Source organism: Phoca vitulina, unplaced genomic scaffold (genome assembly GCF_004348235.1).
Source record: "Phoca vitulina isolate PV1807 unplaced genomic scaffold, GSC_HSeal_1.0 scaffold18, whole genome shotgun sequence".
Classification (NCBI taxonomy): Eukaryota; Metazoa; Chordata; class Mammalia; order Carnivora; family Phocidae; genus Phoca; species Phoca vitulina.
In genome coordinates, this window is record NW_022589721.1 from 22,712,497 (window position 1) to 22,736,668 (window position 24,172).

A 24,172-nucleotide genomic window follows, 5' to 3' on the forward strand; every position below is an offset into this window, starting at 1 on the left:
TCAGGGTCCTTATGTGGCTTAGTCAAGTTCACACAGCTTATTAGTGTCAAAGAGCTGCATCTTAACACCTGGTTCCCCAATTCCAGCTTCTGTGAACCCATCATGCCGATTTCAGCTCTTTTTTTTCTCTCGCTTCCAGCTATTCAATGAGCATAAGGAAGTCTTATTTTTCCGAGATAACACACAAGGGTGGGGAAGATAGAGCGCGGTGAACTTAAAGTTGGGAGGGAAATAAATTGTTAGGGATTTGCTCTATCAGCCTCAGCCTTCCAAATGGGCAGGGTGCATTAGTGGTCATAAATGTGAGCTAATCCTCTCTCAGACCCTGGGAGGTTGTAAAAGGACCGCCTGAAGTGGTGGGGAGATTTTGAAATGTCTAAGGAGAGAGAATGGATCCAGCGATGTCATTATTTTGGGCTGTCGATGGCATTAAAATTATGAAGAAAGAACATCAACTAGGAGTTTCTAAGCATACTCAATTAGTATGGTGCTCTGACCTAGGGATCAGGAAAAGAAGGGAGTAGACATAAACATATAGGATTTTCAGACTTCCTTACAGTCTAATAGTATTTTCCCACAATTACTTCATTGACCCCTCCCAAACACTTTTGGAAGTATTATTATTATTATTTTTAAGTAGTGTTATCACCACCCTTATAGAGTAGGTAGGACACCAGGCTTAGTAACATGCAAAACATGTTCACGTTCAACCATAAGTGATGGTGTGGAGATTTGCCTCGTTCTTGGTTTTACACAAGACCCATTCTCTTCCTGGCTTATTTCTTTCTCCACTAAAAAACTTATTTGTAGGGGCGCCTGGGTGGCTCTGTCAGTTAAGTGTCTGCCTTCAGCTCAGGTCATGATCCTGGGGTCCTGGGATTGAGCCTCACTCAACAAGGAGCCTGCTTCTCCCTTTCCCTCTGCCCTTCCCCCCTGCTTGTGTGCACTTGCTCTGTGTCTTTCTCTCTGAAATAAATAAAATCTTTAAAAAGAAAACTTATTTGTATTTTATCCAGATGGAAAGAAGTCTCCATCCTTTCTGAGTCCCAGCCATTCTCACTGCTATAGCACAGGAAACCACACTAGATTGCCAGTGTCTGCACACAGTGTCTCACTGAGTGGCCTGGGCATATCTCCGATGCCTGACACGTACTCAGAGGAGATGCTCAGTACATGTTGTCATGGGAGTGTAAGTGAGAAACTGATTAATGGATTAATGGTTGGAAGCCATGGGCGTGTCATTGCGCTAGACTGCAGTTATTTAATGGGCAATGGGCATGGCTTTTGTTCTCCCCAGGAGACCATTTTTTAAATCTTTAATTGTCAGAGCTGGAAGAGGTCTGAGGTCACCTAGTCCGACCTCATGATATTGCAGGCAAGAAAAATGAAGCCACATTGGGGAGCCATCTTTACCTCGGGCCACACAAGTTTGTTTAGTTTGGTAGCCCCTGGTCATCACTTTATAAATATGTTCAAAGGTGCAAATGGTCATGAGGTTGACTAGTTTGGAGGGATATAATATTCATGGTGCCTGAAACTTGCATTAGGCCTAATAATGCATGGAATGATTGAATGAATGAGTGAATTCATTCCTATTCCCGGCAAATGAGTCTAAGTCCCTGCCTTCCTGAGAGAAAGTCATCCTATCGTAATTGCCAGGAAAAGCAAGATGTGCCTGGGTGTCCATCTAGAAAGGGATAGCTATAGAGCCCACTCATTTCTAACGTTTAAGGATTCACTGATTTCTGGGTCCAGTAAGCCCTGGCTGACAGGCCTATTTAGTTCTCCCTACATAGATCTTAAAACCTCAGAGCCACCTCGTTTGGCAAGATGTTAGTCCTTCCATTCATTCATTCATTCATTCATTTATTTATTTATTTATTTATTTATTTATTTATTTATTATTTCCTGTCTTCTTCTGCTTTTTGGTCCCTGCAGAATTCTTGAAGACCCAGCTTCCCCCTTCAGAAAATTATTTGCCTCTTCACACATAAATGCAATCACAATGATTGGTTACATTTCTCAGGGGCTTATCTGGAACAAAGGTACCTCTGTGTAAGCTAAATAAATAAAGAACCCCCCCCCCTTTTATTGCTGATTATTTTTCTGGGCATTTTAATGCTGCAGGGATACAATTTAGTTCCCATGACCCTGAAACTGCAACGTGAGCAGTCAAGAGAAATATGGGTCCAGGACAAGGCAGAAACTCCCTTGCCTGAAGGCTTTTGAAGAACCCATCTGCACCAGTGAAATCAATCTGCGTATCCTTTCAAATTGAAGATGTGTCTGTTCTGGAAATCAAGGAATCAAACTTTTACAAATAATGGGTCATTTGTGTCCACATAAGTTAGTTGAACAGGGGATAGGCACAGAGGCTGGTGGAGTGACTTCTGCTCTGTCACCATCATTTCCCATTTGTGTGACCTTGGGAAGGTAGGTCCCTTATGACCCCTCTAAGACTCCGTGTCCTTATTTGTAAAGTGGAGATGACAATACTCATCCTCAGACATTACCTGTGAACAGAACTAGCACAGTATGAGGCACCTAGCTGGTCCTTGGTTTGATTTCAAGTTGGGTATGAAATTTTGGAGAACTAGATGTCAACAGAATGAACAGTAGGGTAAGTATGACATTGGGCAAGTGGCTGCACCTCTGGATCTCAGTTCCCACACCTGTATCCTCAGGAGTTTACATGAGATGATTTCTGAGAGTCCTTCAGATAGCAGTAATTATGTGCAAATTATATTATATGGAAAGCCCCTTATATATATAAATATATATATGTATGTGTGTGCATGTGTATACATTGATTATATATACACATATTAGCTCTTTTCATACTCAGCATGCTCTGAGATTTAGGTGACATTGTCTCCACTGTCCAGAGGAAGGAGGTAAGGTTGGGAGAGGGCAAACAGACATCAAAGGTCACAACACTGAAAAGCGGAACCCTGGGGATGTAAACCAGATCCAGAAAACTAGCAGGACCCCACGTGGACCCGCCATGTGATACTCAGAGATGGCACCATAGTGGAATATGTGGCAACATGGGGGTCACTCCTTAGGCACCTTGACTCCCATGCCAACCTCTCATTGATTCTAACACTGCCCTTTGTTAAAAAAAAAAAAAAAGAAACAAAAAGCCCCAAATGGAGTCATTTGCTCCCCAAAACAACAAACCAATCTACCAGAGGAATGTGACCTTTTAACAGTCAATTGGAAAATTTTCTGATCTGCACAAGTGAGGCCCTCTGCATGATAAAAACCCTGCTGTTCCCTTCCCCCAAAAGAAGATGAAACAATCCCTTCTTTCCTTTTGCTAACAACTTCTTGACCCACCCTCCTTCCTATAAAAACCTTCCATCTTGTGCAACTCCTCAGAGCATCTCTCTCCTTGCTAGATGATGCTCCCCAATTCCAGAATCGCTTAAGAAAGCCAAATTAGATCTTCAAATTTATTCGGTTGAGTTTTGTTTTTTTAAGACTACTTAGGTCAAGTCTTCCGGCACCTAGACAAAATTACACAAAAATCAAATAGTCTACAAACTTTTCCTTGTTATTAATTTAAACCAGTAACTAACGAGTTGGTTTGAGCCCCTCTGGGGTGCGTGATGTTATGTCATTCACCTTTTTACTCCCAGATGGGGACACAAGGTGGAAGCTCAGTACCCACTGCCTTGAATTGATCTTACCTATATTTTCTCCACCTGTTTCCCACTCCTCTCTTTGTGGCCTCTTTACTGACTATTGGCCTACTTTTTGGAATGTACCAGAATCTTAAAGCAGAGCAGCTAAACGTTCCTTTATTTTAATACTTTATTGTTATAAGAGGGAGTCTGAATTCCTGAGGTGGCAGAAGAAGTCCTTTCTTAGTGCAGGGGTCTTCCTACCCCAGCACCTTAGCTCAGAGAGACTGCCCATCCCTCACTCCCACTGCCCTGAACCTCACTGCGACACCTGTTCCCAGCAACTGACAGGCAAGCAGGTGGCAAACAGCTTGTTGGTCTCACAATGTTAGAGTTGATGGGGCTATTTCTGCATCATATCAGGTGGGCTAGTAAGCTGCAGGGCTGGGGACTCCTGATTATAACGTACAAGTGTCTCTGACTTTATTTTGAAAGTCTACTGTGATGTAATTTATATAAGAAATAAATATTTGGTCTTACACCTGGGTTCCTGGTACCAGAGCTCCTAAAACCCTTGGAATTTCCTAAGTGAGGAGAGTGATTAAGGTGTCTTTTGTTATGTAATTTTTGGTAGTTTAGTAAGTAACCTAAGGCTGGGGGCTAGAGGATTGGAAATTCCATTTCCCACCCCACCCCCAACCACCACTTGGGCAGGGGAAAGGGGCTGGAGGTTGAATCTATCACCAATGGCCAATGATTTAATCATTTTTGCCTCTGTAATGGAGCCTCCATAAAAACCCCAGGGTTCAGGGGTTCAGACAGCTTCCAGATTGGTGAACACATGGAGATGGGAGAGAGTGATGCATCCAGAGAGGCACAGAAGCTCTGGGTCCTTTCCCTGCACATTGCCCTGTGCATCTCTTCCATCTGGCTCTTCTTGACGTATAGCCTGTTAAATAAATTGGTGATCTAGTAAATATAATGTTTCTAAGTTCTGTGAGCCACTCTAGCAAATTCATCGAACCAAGGGAGGGGGTTGTTGGAACCTCTGATTTCTAGCCAGTGGTTCAGAAGCCTGGGTGACAACCTGGACTTGTCATTGGCATCTGAATTGGGTGCTGGGTAGGACCGAACCCTTCACCTGTGGAATCTGTGCTATCCCCGGGTAGATAGCATCAGAGTCAGGTTTAATTGTACGACACACAGCTGGTGTCAGAGAAGAGCTTGGATGTGTGGGGAACCCCCTCCTCAGGCAACATTGGAACTGGGTGCAGAACTCTTCCCTCCCCAGCCAAAGGGGGTAATCACAAAAATCAGCCAAGTGACAGGTGCTACCCACAGCATAAGAGGGCCCTGGGGGACAGGGAGGGGAAGAATCAAATAAGAGGGAAAACATGGAGGCTAATATTTTATTCATTTATCTCTAGTGGAAACCCTCAGTGGGCCACGTTACAGCAAGACGAATTTGGCCCTGAGATATGTGTCACCAAAAAAAAAAAAAAAAGTTGTCTTCAATCTTGTAAAGATTGGGCTATGGCCAATGAAGGCTGTGCATCTGGGGTCCCCTGGGAGAGATGTGAGGACAAAATCTAATTGCAGCTTTCTGAGGAGTTAGCCAACGGCACTGGAAATGAAACCACATGGAGAGGAAGAAAGGAAGAGAGCACGGATGGAGGACTTACCACGCTTCCAGCCTGCGCAGCGCAGACGCTAAACCCACGAGCCTGCAAACCCAGATCCTTGACTGTCCACTTGTATAACCCACCAATTGATTTAATCTTCCAGTGCATCATAAAGTTTTTATGAGGCTTAAATGAGATGAATCAAATATAGTTCTTAGAACGTTACTAGCACGGAGTAGCGCTTGTGAAGTTTTATATCTCGTTATGATGGAACTTTTTGCAACGTGTGCGTGGTGGGGAGGGTTTTGTGGCTGTTTCCGTGACAGGGGCGCTACTGGAATTTGGAGTTCAGCTTCCAGAGATGTTTATTGTCCTGCAGTGTATGCAGCAGACCTTCCCAGAAGGGGATTTTCCCCACCCCAAATGTCAACAACACCCTTTTTGGGAAACACAGAGCTAGGTCTTATAATGTGGGTTGCATCATTTTTAATCATTACCAAATACTGTAAGGTCAGTTATTATTACCCCTAATTCACAGATGAGGTAAGTGAGATTTTCAAGAACTTGCCCAAGGTCAAGAATCTATTAATTAGCATCGCTCGTTTCAAATTCACAGATTTCTGTCTCTAAAATTAATGTTCTTTTTGCCGCACTCTGCTTTCTTGATTACAGGCATCCAGATCTTAGTGTTCAAGTCCTTCTGAAAAATGGAAAATTGGGGGTGAGTCAGTTTTCCTATCATAATTTGAATAGGAATATCCTAATTGGGTGGGAAAAAATAGCTAATTTACAGGGCGATTGTTGAAGCTCTGCAGCTTCAGCTGTATGAGAAGCTGCTCATTAGCGAGGAGAGAGTTTGTCTCACTAATAAAGAGTCTCTCCTGTACCAGGAGCCTCTTCTATCAGAGCTGGTATGCACACACAGTGGAGATGCCCCTGGGCATCCACACTGGCCGCCAGAGAACATTGTGAGCTTCCCATATAGGTATTCTGGAAACTGAGCCAATGTGTGGAGATATCTGATAATTAAATCAAGGGCCTAACACATCAGCTTGGTGGGGCTGAGAGCAATCAAGGAAGTCATATCTGAGGAACCTGTATTTTTCTTAGATTTAAAAAAAAAAAATCTGGAACATAGCCTCCAAAGTATAGCCACCAACTTCCCAGTGCCAGAAAGATCTCTTGGACAGGGTGGAATGCATTACCCAGCACCTGATTTGGTCTGTGTTTATATTCATTTATTCACTTAACAAGTACTTGCTGGCTATATTCAAGGTCAAGACATTGTGCCAAGAGCTGTGGGCACAAAGATGAATCTAACACGTTACTGTCTTCAGGGAGTTTATGATCTCACGAGGGGCACACATAAAAAATGATGGCAAACCACTGTGAGAGGATTGGTGGTAGAGGGCTTCCGATGCCAAGGGTGACATAAAAGTAGGAGAGGCTGAGCTCCCAGAGAAGGGGAGGGGCAGCAGGCTCCCTCTGTCAATTGGACATTGAGGAGGAACTTTGCAGGAAGAGAGGGGAGCAGGTGCAACAGGAAGAAACAGAAGGAGGAGCTCAGCTCCAAATCATTCAGCGAGGTGCGAGTAGGGGTGTGTGGACGGGGAAGTGAAGTTTAAGGCTGGAGAGCAGGGAGAGACTTTGTTGAGAGTTTGCCTTTTATTTGTCAGTCAATAGGGAACCCGTGGCAGTGTAGGAATATAATATATAAAATAAAATTAGAATCGACTATAGCATTTGGTACAGAAATAAAAAAAAGGTGCCAGGATCTGCCTTTCTTCCCATGATGTCCCTATCAGTATGTAATCGATCTGTATGACTGTTCTTTCCGGGTGTGTCTCACTGGGCCTTCTTGGCATTCCCTCTGTGGTTCCCTAATCTAAACTCCCTTTTTTTTTTTTTAATCTGTAACACTACAATGCCCTCACAATTACCCTCTCCTTCCCTTAATCAATCCTGTACTTACAAAGATTTCTAAGTCAGAGACCCCAGGAAATCTGTGCTAAGTACAAGATGGGAGCTCAGTGCACATCTCTTGATGGAATGAAAATAAACAGCAATTAAAACTCACATAGGAACTTATAATTTGCAAATCATATTCATACCCTTTACATTTTCAAACTGTCCCATGTTGTGTTGTGTTCATCAAGGACTAAATATTGTGAGAAAGACAATGAACAGGTACAGTGAACAGAATGGAACAAAGGAAAGAGTTAAAGAGTCCAGAAAACAGTACCAGGAAGTAAGAAGTTAAATGTGGGTATGGAAGAGGGGGGTGCCTGAATTAAGGTTTACTACAGTTTTTGAAATATTGTAAGACATGGAATTGTGTCCCCTCAAAATTCCTATGTTGAAGTTCTAACTCCAGGTACTTCAGAATGTGATCTTATTTGGAAATCAACTAGTTGTAGATGTACTTAGTTAAACTGAGATCACATTGGAGTGGGGTTGGGCCCCTAATCCAGTATGACTGGGGTCGTTATACAAAGGGGAAACTTGGACATAGGGACGCGAAGAGAGGGACGACGATGGGAGGAGACACAGGGAGAAGACCACCCTCTACAAGCCAAGGAACGAGCCCTGGAACAGATTCCTCCCTCACAGCCCTCAGAAGGAGCCAACCCTGCCAACACCTTGATTTTGAACTTCTGGCCTCCAGAATTGTGAGACAACAAATGTCTGTTGTTGAAGCCACAGAGTTCGTGGTACCTTGTTATGGCAGCCCTAGCAAACCAATGGGAGTATCAAGGAATTATGATGTTAGACTTTGGACGGTTGCTCCATGTGGCTGACTCTAGTGGTTACTGGTGGTACTTCACTCTTACTCCCTGAGATGCCGTCTCATATTTCTTCCAGTGCTGCCCTTCTTCATTGGGCTGTACCTTCCTCGTGGAGGCTAGCCCTCAGGCTACCGGCACAGCTTTGCAGTCCTGGACAGACAGTTCTTGGGAGTTAATAACTTCCCTCTCTCCACCCAGTGGCCCTTGACCAACAACTGAAGGGTATTGGAATAGAGCAACCAGCTTTCTGGGCTCTGAAGTGGAATCCCATACTCAAGAGATCCCTTGCAGGTTAAGGATGGATCTCCCTTCTCCGGGACTTTATCTGAGATCTCCTTCTTGCCCTGCTTCCTCCATTCCTTTACCAGATTCTCCAGGAAGTACTGCCTTCATAAATCACTTGCATCTGAATCCTCATCTCAGGATCAGCTTCTGGGGACCGCAGCCTAAGACAATATTGACTTTCTCTCCAGCACCTAAAATGACTAGAGTTGACAGCCGTAAGGCTGTGATTTCTCTGTGAGTAAGGGAGTGAGGTTGGTAAGTGCCAGCCATGGTGATAGTTGAAAGGCAGCAAGGCCAGATGGTGTGTCCCTTAGAAGACAAAGCTTTCGTACAAGAATGAAGAAGATAACACATGAGAATGACAAAAGACACCTAGGAGAATGTCAACACAACCTGCATATCCTTGGTACATGGGAAGTCATTATTTATTAAGAATAACATGAGCAGGGGAGCCCAGCTCGCTGAGCTAATAGAGTGTATGACTTTTGATCTGGGGGTTATGAGATCAAGCCCCATGTTGGGTGTAGAGATTACTTAAAAATAAAATCTTAAAAGAAAAAAAGAATAACATGAGCATAGTTGTAAGCATGATGCAACGTAAGACACGGCAGGTAGGTTTAATAGCTCACACACCCTGATCCTTAGCACATTGCTTTCACATCTTCTCTTTGTTCTCCAAAAGAGTTAAAGCAACGAGTGTAACTTGTAGCAAAGGAGTGACTTTTTCACCTGCAGATTTTGGCTTAGTGTTAGTTAAATGCTTTGGAATGTAAAGTGATTTTTTTTCTTTCTCGAAAATGTCTAAATGCTGTGTTGATAAATGTCACAGAGAATAACGAATATGATGGAATGTGCCGAGGATAATGGGAGTTACCTGCCAGTTCACCTGAACCATGACTTGTCTACATTTAGAAAGAATAATGAATGTCATTTAATACAGCACCTTTGCAGAGAAGGGACTCAAAACACTTTTCAAAGCAAATATTAAAATGTTGAATTATGCAATAAAGACATAGATTTAAGTAGATAATAATAGATCACACATTTACAAAAGCACACAATGCAGCTGAGGGTACATGTATTTAAATATGCATTATATTGTTATGGGTAGAATGATGAACATAGGAAGAGAGGTAGATGTGGAATGAGGAAAACAAAGATTATATAGAGAGATTAAATATCAATTTTAATGAATAGAGCCGGCACAAGAGATTTCAAAAGGCAGGAGAGCCAGAGTCATATGGGACATAGTGTGATCCACCATGGATGAGGTAGGTGACTTTAAACAAGTCAGGTAACCTATTTGAGCTTTAATCTCTCTACATATGTAACATGAGCTAATATTCCCTGCTTTATGGGGTTTTCATGGGGAATTAATAAGATAATATATATTTTAGCAAGTGCTCAATAAAAGATACCTTTTTAAAATATTATTCTTATTATCAATGAGATGTAATAACCACAGCCACCTTCTACTCACTCATAAGTGACACGTCACTCTAAAACAGTTAACAATCTATCTCTCTCTTTTCCAGGGAATACAGTCATAACTCATGTAGAGAGCTTGAGGGAAAAAACCCTGAATTTTTCTAATCCACCACCTTATTTTACACATAAAGCAATTGAGGCCCAATGAGGTGAAACGATTTGTTCACAATCATGCATAATTGTAGCTACTATTTTGTTCCTGGGACTCTGCCCCACACTTCTCATGCATTACAGTATTTGATTCTTATGATGAGTTCATGGGGAGATATTCTTAATTGTCCCTGAAGAAAGTGAGGCACAGAGAGAGGAAATCATTTGCCTAAACTCACACAGCTGTCAGGTGGGTGGCACAGCTGGGTTTTCAACCTAGATCCTGCTGACTCTTTAGCAGGTGCCTTCTGAGTCCCTATCTCTCCTCCCACCTTCATACCAAGGTACTTCTGCTGAATTTCCATAGGGGCCAGAAAGCAGCTCAAGTCTTGCTTTATTGGTACGCACGCTAGTGGATTGTTGGTTACTTCTGTCATTTCTCCTTCCCTAGAGATTTTCTGTGTTTCCTAGGAGGTTAGAAGGTTGGGAAGCTGCTGTAAAAAGCACTGTCTTGTGTTCGCTAGATGTAGGAACTTTGGCCAAGCGTCTTTTCTGACCACCTTCACTCTCCTTCAACTCTGGGCCAAGGGTTTGAATCCAGGTTTTCATCTGTGTCTTTAGGCAAGTCTTAAATATGTTCTGAGACTCAGCTTCCACATATGAATAATGGTGTTTAATAATATGGTTAATAATACCATTTCCATGAAGCTTTCTGAAGATCAAGTAATATAAGTGAAAATGATTCAAAAACTGAGAAGTGCTATGTATTGTTCATTTTTTAAAATGTCAAACAGGAGGTGAGACTTATAATGAGTTTTCAGATAATCCATATTTTATGAATGAGTTGTGTTTGCTAGTCCACCAACCATAGGACACAAATTCACAAAAAAATTACTCTGTTGAATTCTTAGAAGTCATTATGGCTATGCAGTATTTTAAATACAGGACAAAAGTAAAATATCAGTTGCTTTGAAATGATGGTTCTTGAAATGATGGTTAAGGACACAGAACCTTCACATCAGGTCACCAATATGACTTTCTAAGCCAGCAAAATCTTTGGCAGCAAGCAGCCTCTTCCAATAAATCAGCATGTCAAAGTAAACAATGGCCTTTCCCATGGAACAGGAATGAAAACATTGAACTCTCCAAGGTGGACTTGGAACAGAAGTCTCCAAGACAACCTTGATACATCTCATTCCTTTCTTATTCATTGAGGGCAAGTATGAGGGGTGATGGAATTCCTTCCACCCAGTCAAGAGGCTCACCAATCCAGAACGACCCTCAGAGACCCAGATAAGAGAGTGAATTAATTGCCTATTGTAAATATCAGTCTCCTTTGGCCAAGCTACCGGCTGTTATTCTGTGATGTGAGTAGTATGAAGAATTTTCATTTGGACTAGAACCCAGGAAGCAAATTAAAAACCTAACAGGTCATTTCAGATTCCTGAAAACAATCAAGGTGGGATGGTTTCCTACTGAAAATCCAACAGAAATCAGATCAACTGTGGGATGTTTTCAATTTCATAGATTTCAGAGATGAAAGGAACTTATACATCAGCCTGTCCAACCTCCTTATTTCACCCAGGAGAAAACTTGGACCCAAGAGGCAAGATGACTTGTCCAAGGGCACACAACTAGTTAGATGGCAGAATTGGGTCTAATTGCTGGTCTCCTTACTCTTTTTTCGTTTTTTCCATAACAGCATGGCCTCTCTAATTATTAATTATGACCTGGCATTCCATTGTCTATCATATATTTATTTGAGTGCTTACTATGTGCTTAGCTATGTTTTCAGGACCAGTTCTAGGGAAAAAAATGAAGTAAACAATAAAGAGCCATTTATTAATGCTTACTATTTCATTTGATCCTCTCGACAGCATTGTGAGTCTACGGTAATTATCCCATTACAAATGAGGAAGCCAAAACTTGCTTGTGGTCACACAGCTTATTATTAGCAAAGCTGTGATTCAAATTGAACCTGACCTTATATTCTTGGTTTATCACCCTACACCATGTTGCTTTTCCCAGTCCAGATCCTTCCCTCTTCAAGTCTTGTACCCCCTTATGTACTTATTTCCATAGGGCCTTTTTCTAATCTGGTTGTCAGGAAAGACCATCTTGGGAAAGCTTACAAAGCCCCCAGTCTCATGGACCTGACATTCTAGAAAGCAAAAACCAGAAACAGATACGTGTGCAATATTTCTCAGTTTGGGATAAAAGCTAAGAGAAAATAAAGCCGCAAAAAGAAGAAGTAGACTGGCTGGCTGGAGCAAAAGCTATTTTAGGTGGGATGGTCAGAGAAGGTCTCTCTGAGGGGGCAATTCTTGAACAGAGGTTGAATACAGCCAAGTCCAGGGATGGAGATGGGAAGTGGTCACCAAGGGAGATTTTTGGGAGCAGTCAGCGTAGTGTGGTGGTTAAGAGCGCACGTTCTAATGCCAATGTTCTTGGGATTAAATATCTACCGGACCATTTGTTGGCTGAGTTGAGCACATTTACTCAAATCCTCTGGGCCTCAGTCCCTCTTCTCTAAAATGGAGCTAATAATAGTTCTCACTTCTAGGGTTATGTGAGGATTAATTGAAGACACTGTCTGGTACACAATAAAAGATAAATATCAGCTGTTTTCTTTTCTCTCTCTTTAGCTCTAAATAATAGGTCCATCATCCTTTTAATTTTATATCACTGGCCTAGATTTTGTTTCCACACTTTTAAAAAAAAGCAGGACTTTTTAAAACATTTTTATCTTTTCAATAAAATATTATGAGGAAGGCTAATAAAATAGATAAAAGGGAAGCTGTTCTGGTTGACTCAAGGGAGTGGCAGCCAGACACAGCCTGCTCAGCTCCACCCTTGCCCCCATGGTGGTCCTGAGGAGGCCCTGGGCTTCAGTGAACACGGTTAATAATATCCTCACTTGACACAATGACTGGCATGAAATAGGGGTGGAACATGCAATTGTTAAAAGAATTCAAAAACTGCAAAATACAGCCTTTTGGTCTTTCATTTTTTTGAGAAAAGAGATTACTAGGCCATACCACACATAGCCATCCTTCTGAGGTGGATGTGGAGGGTTGTTTATTTAGTGCAGGCTTAGTCATGAGTTCAGAACATTCTGTGGGTTTTACTGGAACTCGATATCATGGCTCATCCCTACTCAGATCACTCTGGCTAAGGCTGCCAGTGACCTCCCTTGGGACAATGACTGGGATTCTCAGGCTCTACGAGATGAGAAGCCCTCTTGCTTCTCCTTCAGCCTCAGGGATGGGCCCTGTGATCTCCTCATCCCAAAGAGCCCAGCACGACAGGCCTGGAAGGGACCTTGGCAGGTGTGTTCAGTGCCCCCTGAGGGAGACCTTCCCATGTTAGTAGAGTCGAGAAAGCGTGCTACTTTGGATGTATAGAAATATTTCCATCACCTAAAGGTCAGGTTATGGTTTTATTCCTTTTGTATGTATTACTTGTATGCTGTTGTGAATTTGGGTGTGGTTAGACCAAATACAGGTCTGTCGTTGAGGGTTTGTTGGCCTCTTGCCTGTTTACTTCAGTTCACCTCACCACAGCACTCAATAAACCCTCTTTTCTTCAGAGTTCCTGAAACTCATTGTTTTCAAGGAAAGACACTCATATTTATAGAAGACGCTACTACGTGCTAGCGAAGATAGGCACCTTTAACTATAGCAACTTGTTTAATACCCTCAACAGGCTCATGAGGAAGAGATTACCCTCCCTCTTTAGAAAAAGAAAATGAGACACAAAGACATTAAATAAGTCACTCAAGGTCACATAGTGAGTGAATAAGAGAGAGTCATTTCAAACCAAAGTCAAAAGTAGACTCAAAAGTCTCTTTTCTTTCCACTGCGCTGTGCTCTAATGAGAAAATCCATCTAATTAGAAAAAGGTCTGGTGTGCAGTTTGATCCTCCATGAAATAGTTACATTTTTAACACCTGAGGTTTACTTATCCAAATGGATTTTTAGATGGAATAATTTCAGGGACAGTGTGTTTGTGGTGGGGTGGGGGGGGGGGCAGAGAACAAGGCAAACAAAATAAGTAGGAAATTAAGGGTAAGTCACTCAGACAAGTGCATTCCTCTCATTGGTCCTCATTTCCCACAACTGTAACATTTCCAGTGTGCCTTCCAGCTCTTCACGTTGGGTCTCTCTTGTGTGAAGGGAGGCACTCTGTTTTTTTCTTATCATTCACTTATGTTTAAAGACCTTTGTTTCTCTCGAAGACAAGCCAAGTCTGACAGAAAATCAGGTGGGACACTTGTAATATAAACCTTATAATGTAGCTTCTAGGTACACACACTATTAGGGAAGCTGGTGGACCCGAAAGGAAGTTATTTTATGGTGAGCAGATTTTTCTGGGATGAATTTCTTGAGTTGTGGTCAGGGTTGGGATGACTCTACACCTTCGGTTATTAGCCCCTCCTACCCTAGTGACTTAAGCACAGATGAGGGATAAGGGGTTGCCTGGGTGGGTAAGAAGCAACAACATGAGTGAATGAGACCAAGTTCACTGTGCCTCAGGGATGGAATTTTGAAAGACGCTGTGGCCAGGGCCAGTGTGGACTTCTAGCTGAGGAGAAATTGGGCATCAAGTGATGAGCATGGTGGAGGTTTCCAGAAGGCAATGTTAAAAGTGTGGGCAGAGATTAATGGTGAGTTAGTAAATGGAATGAGGTGGTGCAAGCAAATCCAAAGAGCAAAATCTAAGGAACAAGGTCTGAGATTGGACCAAGGGATCTTCTTTATAAAGATTGAGAAGTCTGTGCTTGTCATGGATAGTGCGGGAAATCGTGGTTTACAGCTCATACTGGGGCCAAATTAGGCCAACACATACTTATTTCTTACTTAGTGGTTTGGAAAATCTTTTTTTATAGAAACAATATTTATAGGTGGAAGGAACTGTAGAAACTACCTCCTCTAACTCCTTTTATGATACAGGAACTACTTCAAAAAAAAATTTTTCAAAACTTCTAAAAATGGTGAACATTTCCACTATTCTTTAGGCTTTCCTAATCCTTTGAAGGCCACAGTGTTAAGACCACAGGATGTAGGGAAAGTCAGATCGACTTGGGATGCCAATCATGACTCTCAGTAGTTGGATGGCCTTGGGCAAAAACTAATCTTTATGAGCCTTAGTTTCTTTAAAAGAAATTGCAATTCTTTTGCTTTAGAGGGCACGTTGTGAGGATTAAATAAGATGTTTATAAATTGTTTGGCACATGACTGGCACAAAACAGTGACCAATAAATGTTAACGTCTAATATTACGTTTATGTAAATATATCTCATTTTGATTCTGTAAGTATCCTACAAGGTTGTTATCATTAGCCCATTTTATGTGTGAACAGATTGAGTCAAAGAGAGTTTGAAAGAAGTTGATCATGGTAACAGCACTAGGAAGTAGAAAAGTTGAGAGATGAACCCAGGTTTCTGTAGTTACAACGTCTGTGTTTTCGATTAAGTCATAGTGCCTTCGAAGTGAAGTGCAATTCTGCTTTCCAGCAACTGGGAAGCAACATAATACAGTCCTTAAGGACATGAGATAATACTGTCCTTGCAGTATTGTGAAAATTAAGTGAGATAATAAAAACAAAATGCCATGCACACCAGGCATATGCTGTTCACATGTACTAAATTTGCACAGGGCCTGGTACCGAGCCGGTAGTCAGCAAGTGGGGGCTTATTAACCGATGGCATACACTTTGAGTTTGGGAAGTAGAGTCTACTTCCACTCACGAACTGTGTGTACAGATATGAGAGGGCATTTATCATGTCTTTTCCCAATCTCTTGTTAAGGCAACGTGTTGCTGGTTCCCTCACCTTCCTTCCAGCTTCTTCTCATGTCTTCACAGCCAGGGTCACCGTGGGAGAAAGCCAAAGGAGAAAGTCACAGCCTTGTTTGAGCCCTGGCTCTCCCCACCCCGTGGTCACCTAGCTTCATTTCCGTTTCCCAAACAAGACATACTTCATGAGGTGCTGCTCTGATTTCCCCCTCTCAAGAGGAGACAACCCAAAGCAGACTTGAAGAATTTAACCTGAGAGGCCCACAGAGTGGAAACATTTGATGAGCCAGTAACACTTCGAGTGCAGCTTGAGCACCACGCATTTGCAATGGGAAGTGGTTTTTTAGATCCCTCAGAAGAGCTGCCTCATTCAAATCTTCTGTCTTAATAAGGTATTAACCTGTGTTTACTCCTCAACTTTAGTTGTGTATCCTGAGACCTGTTAACCCAAATGGCTCTTTCTCTTCCAAGATTAAAAAATAGGACATTGTAATCATGTAAAAGTGGCATGGCAAATTACCTGGGAGTAGCAATATTCCCAAAGGAGGTAGGAAGTTACAGCCTCTGCCATTCTAGTACACCTGACAAACAGGAGGGTTAGAGAGTTTTATTCTATAAAGGTGTGGAGGGAAGCTAGGAAATGCTGTCTGAATCTTAAGGCCAGGCAACACTATTTGGAAGTTCTCTAAGGCCTGGATCCCAGAGGAGGCCCACATGCCTTCTGTCATAGAATGAAATCCCATTGCTCCCATATTGAGAGAACCCTGCTTTCCAGAATCTGGGATGGATAGCCCTTAATATGTGGATAGCTAAGTTTCTTTCATTTATTCATATACTCATTTGGCAAATTTCCTGATACTAATCAGCATTTATTGAAGTTATTTTTCCTCTGGTTTTGTTTGTTGTTTTGCTTTTGTTACACATTGTGCTGGTTTTTTTTTTCCCTATGAATTATTTTAGTTCATCTGCATTACACTTGTAAGAAGTAGGTATTGGTATCACCATTTTAACTGAGAAAACTGGACCTTAGGATATTTATTACTCACTAGTACTCCTACTGGCGATTGTTCAAACTTTCCAATACTAATGTTCATTACCAAATTAATAAAAAAGCTAAAATCCAAGGCCATAAGGAACTCAGTCTCCTGGGTGATACAGCTAGCTGGCTAGCTAAATAAGGGAGATATACTTTGAAATTTAACTTTTAATAACATAAAAAACAAAGCTAGGCAGTATAGCCTCACTTCAAATACATATAAATGTGGTTAAAATAAGCATTTTGTAAAGATATATGGGCAAAAGCTCAAAAGAAAGATAAATCTTTAAATACCCCAAATTAAGAAGAAATTCAAATTGGTCATGGTAGGAAATATGTGAGCTGACATTGGCAACTTGTAAATCGATACTGGATACAGAATAGGCTCTTATGGTTGGTCACTGAGATTTGAATTCCCCCCATGTGACTAGAAAGATTGAAGTGTGAGCCTGAGTACAGTACAGAGTGAAACTTTTATCTTGCAGACACAGGATCCTGTAAGGGGTTCACTTATATTTACAGGGCCCTAGGTAAATAAAAAATGTCTCCCATGAGAAGTCAAAACTTAAGGCTATACTGCTTGAGGTTATGGGTTCTGAGTTTACAGTTCCCAAGCAGAGTTGCTGGTATAAAAATTAGTTATAGATGCATGAACAAACTGGATGTCACTATAGAAAAAAATATAAAACATTCCCACCTTGGCCTGTGTGAGTCCAACAGAGAAAGAAACAACCTCGATGAAGATGAGCTCACAATCACCAATAATATACCATTTGAGGAAAGATACACCATGAGGCAAGCCAGCAAACACAGCCACTAGGGTGATACACCAAGAATTCAATATAATAGAATAATCCGAGGGGGCTATAAAATAAAAAATTGAATACATTAAAGAGAAGTGAAAAGAAATTATAACCAATATGAAAGAAGAGTGTACCATGAAAAAAGTAACAGGTACATTTTATAAAACGCACACACACACACACACACACAATTTCTCAAGATGTAGCCATGAGGGAAAACTACTAAAGGAAAGTTTTCATAGAAAATTAAATAAAGAAGAAAAAGAATTAGTGAATATAAATCTGAAGAAATTGAATGACATGTGGTTCAGTAAAAATAAAGATATAGAAAATAGGAAATAAAGATGAAAAGATACAGAGGGTAGCATAAGTTTTTCCCAACATGTATCTAGTAGGTTATCCAAAAAAGAGAAAATAGAGGGGGTAAGTGATATTTTAAAAGATCATGCCTTAGAAGTATCCCAACTAAAAGAAGCATGAGTCTTCAGAGTAAAGAAGTGCACTGAATTCCGAGAGCAATAAAAACCACAAACTTCAATTAGAAACATAATGGAGAAATACAAGCACTGAACACAGATAATTTTGAAAGCGAGCAGAGAGAAAAGACAGATACGTATGAAAATACAACAGTTAGACTGGCAGGCACAGTGGATGCAGGAAACCAGCGAAATAATATTTGCAAAGTGCTACAGAGATGAATAAGAGAAATACCAAGAGCAATAACAAACAAACAGAGAATTATGTAGATGCATCTAAACATGACTTGACTATAGAAAACAACAAGATGATGACTAATTGAGGTGTTGCAGGCAAGATGGAATTAAAATACTAGTTATCAATACCTTGGTAGATAAGAAGGGGTTATGGGAGTTTAAGTGCACTAAAATGCTTATATTTGGGGAGAGATAGGCTAATGTATTGTAAACATTGTCCTTGCTAAATCAGTGTTGAGTGGGATGATATTAAGGATAATCTCTAAAGAATAGCATAGAAATAAGAATTTTTAAATCAGTGGAGCATGAAGAGGATTACGTCAATCTGAAAAAAGGCAGAGAAGGGGGGAGGAAAGAAGAAAAGAAAGAAAGGAAGTTAGAAAGCACAAAATAATATCAATGGATAGAACACAGAGGCCAGGATTAAACTTAGTTATGCATGGAGACTACATGAAACATCACCAAGAATGAATGGACCAGCCAATAAGCAGTACTAAAAAAAACTGACCATCCAAATTGCAATAAGTAAGTACAAAATAAATAAGGGCCTTACCTCATAGCATCCACAAAAATAAATTCTAGGTGAATTAAGGACCCAAAGGTGAACAACGAAACCTTAAAACTTGTAAAAGAAAATATAGATGATGTTTACTTTTTGGCTAGAAAAGATTTTTTTTTAATAAGGCACATAAAGACCAAACTGTAAAGAAAAAGATTAACTCTGGATACCTTAAATTTCAAAGCACTTGCCCAAAAAGGGACCATCATCAAAATGAAAAGACATAGACTGGTACAAATTATTAGCAAATATGTCCCTGAGAAAAAAATTGGCATAAAAAATCAATATAGGAGAGGAAAAACAGCCTAGTTATAGAAAAGGCAGATTACTTAAGCTGGTATCTTATGAAAAAAGAGACAAAAATGGGCCATAAACAATAAAATTCCATTTCATAACTTTTTGTGTGAGTACAAATACGTTTAAAAAAATAGCACATGTTGGGGACGATGTGGATAATGGCAACTCTCATTTGTTGTCGGCAGGAGTTTAGGCTGGAGTCTGATTTGCGCAGCAACTTGTCAATAACCATATATCTGAAGAGAGCACATCAGGCCTATTATGTGACTCCTCACTCAGGCAGATCAGGACAATTGACCTCACCCCTGGGTCTCGGTGTGGCTCAATACAAAATTCTGTGTATTAGAAAGAGATGGGTGGAAATTCTTCTACTTGCTTGTAGAACCATTATAGGACTTAAGGGGGTCCAATTAGATAAGAGTCAGGACTTTTATTTGATGCATTCCTCCTTGCTTTTTGTGGACTAGGAAGCATGCATCCCAGCAGCCAATGCCAGTCATTCGGGGACCACGAGAGGAGGATTTGGCCAATGATGGAGCCAATGCTGAGCAGCTGAGGCCGAGAAATGGAGAGAAAGCAATTCTTGGTCTTATTTTGAGTCACCACATAAAGCCTCTCCTAAAATTAGTTATCTCTGGACTTATCAGTCATATGAACCAAAAAACTGTCCTGTGCTATTTAAGTCAGTTTGAGTTTTTCCCCCCTTGTAACTACTACCACTAGCACCCTGAAATGAGTAGGATCTAACTAGATTCAAGGAAAAGAGATTAACCCAGACAAGTGGGATCAAATGGATATTGTGTTAAACATAAATTTTGCTTTGCTTTGAGCATGGCCTCCCGTACCACTCTGTACTCCCCAAGCTTATCCTTTTTCACACTTAATTTTTACTGCTTCATTCCTCCATAAAGTGTAGGTGCCATATCTATCTTGCTCACCACTGTATACACAGAGCCCAGTTAAGTGCCAGGCACGTAGCAGGTGCTTAATAAATACTTGTGGGATCAATGTTGAATGAAAAACATAACGCAAAGTTGGTAGGCAGGATCAAAACCAACAGTTGGCAAAATCCATACAGAGCAGCATTGACTGGGCATCCTACCGAGCTCGTGGGCCAACAGGCAGATTCTGGGAAATAGCCAGTGCAATGCCAAGAAGAGAGACTCAGCTTAACAGAGTCATAGGAAAATTGAGCTTGCAAATTCATTCACACATTTATTTATTCTGGAGGAAATGGGGATTGGGACTTAATACATATGACTTACTTTGTGCCACAAAGTCTGCTGAAGATGACTTGCACCTTGTTTAATTCTCATGGCATCCCTCCACGTGGGTAATGTGATAGAACCTAGCACCTAGTAAGTACTCAAATTTTTGAGTGGTAGTAGTTAGATAAATGAGTAAATCCAAATCTTGTGTGTGTGTGTGTGTGTGTTTTTTGGTTTTTGTTTTGTTTTATTTTTGTTTTTGTTTTTCTTCTTATCATGTTACTTACCATGAAGATTGTTTGGGTGCCTCTCATGAGCCAGCAAAGTGGAAAGCAATTGCTGAAGCAATGAGCATAATCCTGGCAGATGGTGCTCCATGGATCTGGAACACCTTTATTGGAGCTTGATATGCACGATGCTTTAGAAGTCCCACCTGCTTCTCCTAACAAAGTTTAAATCATGGAAAGAATGATGAATCCAACTTGTGTGTGACTTCTGCTTTGATTAATAGAGAGAGTAAAGGTTTTGGAAGATGGTATTGATAGACAAGGTGAGGACAGATAATGGAGCTGATTAAAATATAAAATATTTAGCTAATAGTGGCTAATAAAATTAATTTAAAAGGGGTGGACCAGTTATAGCCTAGGAAGGAGGCTGTTTCCATGATCAGACACTTGAGAATCTGTCCCAGAGATTGTCAACAGGAATGAGGAAGGACAAATGCAGCCTTACGTGACTATGGAAGGAACGTAGGAGAGTTAGTGGATTGCCACAGGCAATACAATTGAATGGGTAAGACCGTGGACAGTAGAGTTAAACATCCAGGTTATTACCTTCTCTCCTCCACTTAACCTTTAAACTTAAATTTCCAATCTATAAATGAAGATAATAATGAGATCTGCCTTATAGGGATAGAGTGCCAAAAGCACTGCCTGGAACGTAATAAATGCTTGATAAATATTGCCTGATGTTATTGTTTAGGGGGCCTAAGAAAAAGGATATGTCAACAAGGGTGGCACAATCTGAGTATAAATAAGGAAAGAATGATATAATATAGAAATAACTGGGGAGATAGTAGGATTTTGGCAGAAGAAGATCTTCTAGATGTGTGGATTTAAATTTAGCATATGTTGACAGCTACTGTGTGCTTAGCTCTATACCAGTCTCAGGGATGCTCAGAGAGAACGGATAGGACGTAGCTTGCAGAAGCAGGTGCCAACAACAGTTTTGGCTTCAGAGTCAGACTGTCTAGGTTTGAATTCCTGTTCTGTCATTTAGTAGCCTTTTATTTCTCTCTTCACCCTCATCTGAAAAAAAGGGCATGAAACCACTCCTAGGTTCTTGAGAAACTTAAAGGTAATTTAAACAAAGTGCTTACAATACTGCCTGGCAAATACTAAAAAATGTGTAGGGGTAATAATAATAGAAGTCTGAATATAAGTAAGACTAGTCATAGTAACAACATTAACATCTGACTTACTCACCTGATCAGGTGAGAGACTCAGAGCAACAGGACACATTTTGCGGAAGTAACATGGAAGTCAGAATGGAGCCATTGTTGTAAGTCGTCTTTTCCATGGGGACTGGGATTCGAGAGGAGAAAAAGAGCCCGTGCTGAGAGCAAATGGGCCAACAAAAAGAAGAGTGGAAAAGAATGCAGGGAAGAACAAATGTCTGAGAACTGAGGAAAAATGTTTCTACAACAGGGAGCCAACAGATTTAATGTCACTGGAAGGTCAAAGAACTTGAGACTCAAGACAAGATCTGGGGCAAGTTTCAAGGGAGTTTGGGAACCATGATAAGGGGCAGGGATTGGACTATCAGGGGTTAGAGCAGGGAACACTGATTGGAAAGCTGAATGAGTTGGTAGCTTAAAAGTGTCACACAGGTAGAAGCATCATCAGGATGAGAGGCACCGCAGCTCCCCCATGCATTCAGACCTAGTTGGCATGGCATGTCAGCTGGGCCACCTACTCTGTGACCGTGGGAGAGAGCTCCCTTCCCTTCCTTGGCACATCATTGGCCTCCCAGCCTCCCTTGTAGTTAGGTGTGGCCAGGTGACAGAGATGTAGCCAAAGGATGGGAGCTGAGTCATAAGCACCACTCAGGCCTGGCCCATGAGAATTTTCCTTAGACAATCCTCCTGCTTTTTCTCTGTCCCCAGCTGAATGGGAGAACTCCAAGGACATAGAGGGGGTAGGTTCACTGGCAGAAGGTGTTTTGGTCCTTGAATACATACCTGGGGTATTGTCTTGTCCCCTCCCCACACTGTCACCAGACCATGACATGAGTGAGAAATAAAATATTATTATATTAGCCCACAGATATTTTAAAGTCCTTTGTCACAGTGGTTAATCTACTCTGACTAATGCAGTTAATAACTACTCTGAACCTCTGTTTCTTCATTTGTAAAATAGGGCTAGTAATGGCTACTTACCTGACAGTCTTTCTCTTTTCCTTGCTAATGGGACCCTAATCATGATAGGTTAATTGGCACTCTTTTGCTTTAAGGGAGTCTGGGTCCCTCCTCAGCTCTAGCCAGGGAATGGTGTGTATGTGTGTGTGTGTGTGTGTGTATGTGTGTGTGTGCACAGACTGGACAACTTTAAGCCAATGGTGGCAATCCCCCCCCAGCCCTGCCCCTTGCCTGTGAATGACTCAATAATGGGTATAGATCAGTAAGACATGGAGAGAAGTCCTCTGGGGAGTTTCTGGGAAATTTTCCTCATTCTATTTTCTTTGTGTGTGTGAAATTTTCCTCATTCTGAAAAAAGGACTCAGAGAGTGACAATTATTCTCCTTTTCTAATTGTGCATATTATTATGTGAGGATGTGATGCCAGGAACTCTAACAGCCACCTTGTGCTCATTAAGAGAAAAATCTGAAAGCAAAAGCTGACAGGCTCCAGATGGCAGAATCCCGAGATTGCAGGGCCAATCCTGTACCAGAAATGTTTTAGGTGAGATAGTGATATTCTTCTTTATTTATGCCATTCCTAGCTGGTTCTTTCATTACCTATGTCAAAAACATACTAACCAGTATTTTGGTTAGGACTGACCCTTGAAGATGTAAGAATTGCAAGCCATGTTGTAGGTGAACAAGAATGTTATCATAATAACCACCATGATCGTCACCATGGAAACATGGATCTCCTGACCCCAGCCCAATACTTGAGACCTCATTGTCTGCCGGATTTCAACAACAAAAAAATAAAATCTTTCAGACTGTGCAAAAGTATGCTCCGAGTGTGAGATAATGACCAGAGAAAGACAACCAGAGCCTTGCCTCTTTTGGAAACTGAGGTTGTGAAGGAGATTTAGTTACTGATGGCCCTGGAATGTGTCTTTTAGATAATGAGGCCTTTGAAGGGTACAGTGAAACCTTTGGATAACAGGTGTCCTATACAAATAATGGTATTACTAGCTGGATAATATTTAACCAACACTCCCTCCTTATCACAAGTAATCAAGGCAATAGAATAGAATATTACACTCCATAACTAGCAGCAGGTGGAGAGAGTGTGGAATCCTTATGTTATTTCTAGTAATTGATAAATAGGGATAGATGCAGACCCTCTCACCTCCTGCTTCTCGCCTTCATTCAGGTTGTTCAGGAAGATGAATGTTGCTTTAAGAAAGATAATGCCTATATAAAGACTGTCTTCATCCTCCCAGAACCCAATAAAGGGAATCAAATCAGATATGTGGGATGAGGAACTAGATGAAAGGAGAGGCTATTTTCTTGCCATTGAAAATGACAGTAAGAATGATTCGAATAAAAATAATAGTATCTCAAAGAGGATGAGAAAAAGAGAACGGGAACTTTTTTTTGCCAGTTTTCTCTTTATCTGCGTCTTTCGCATA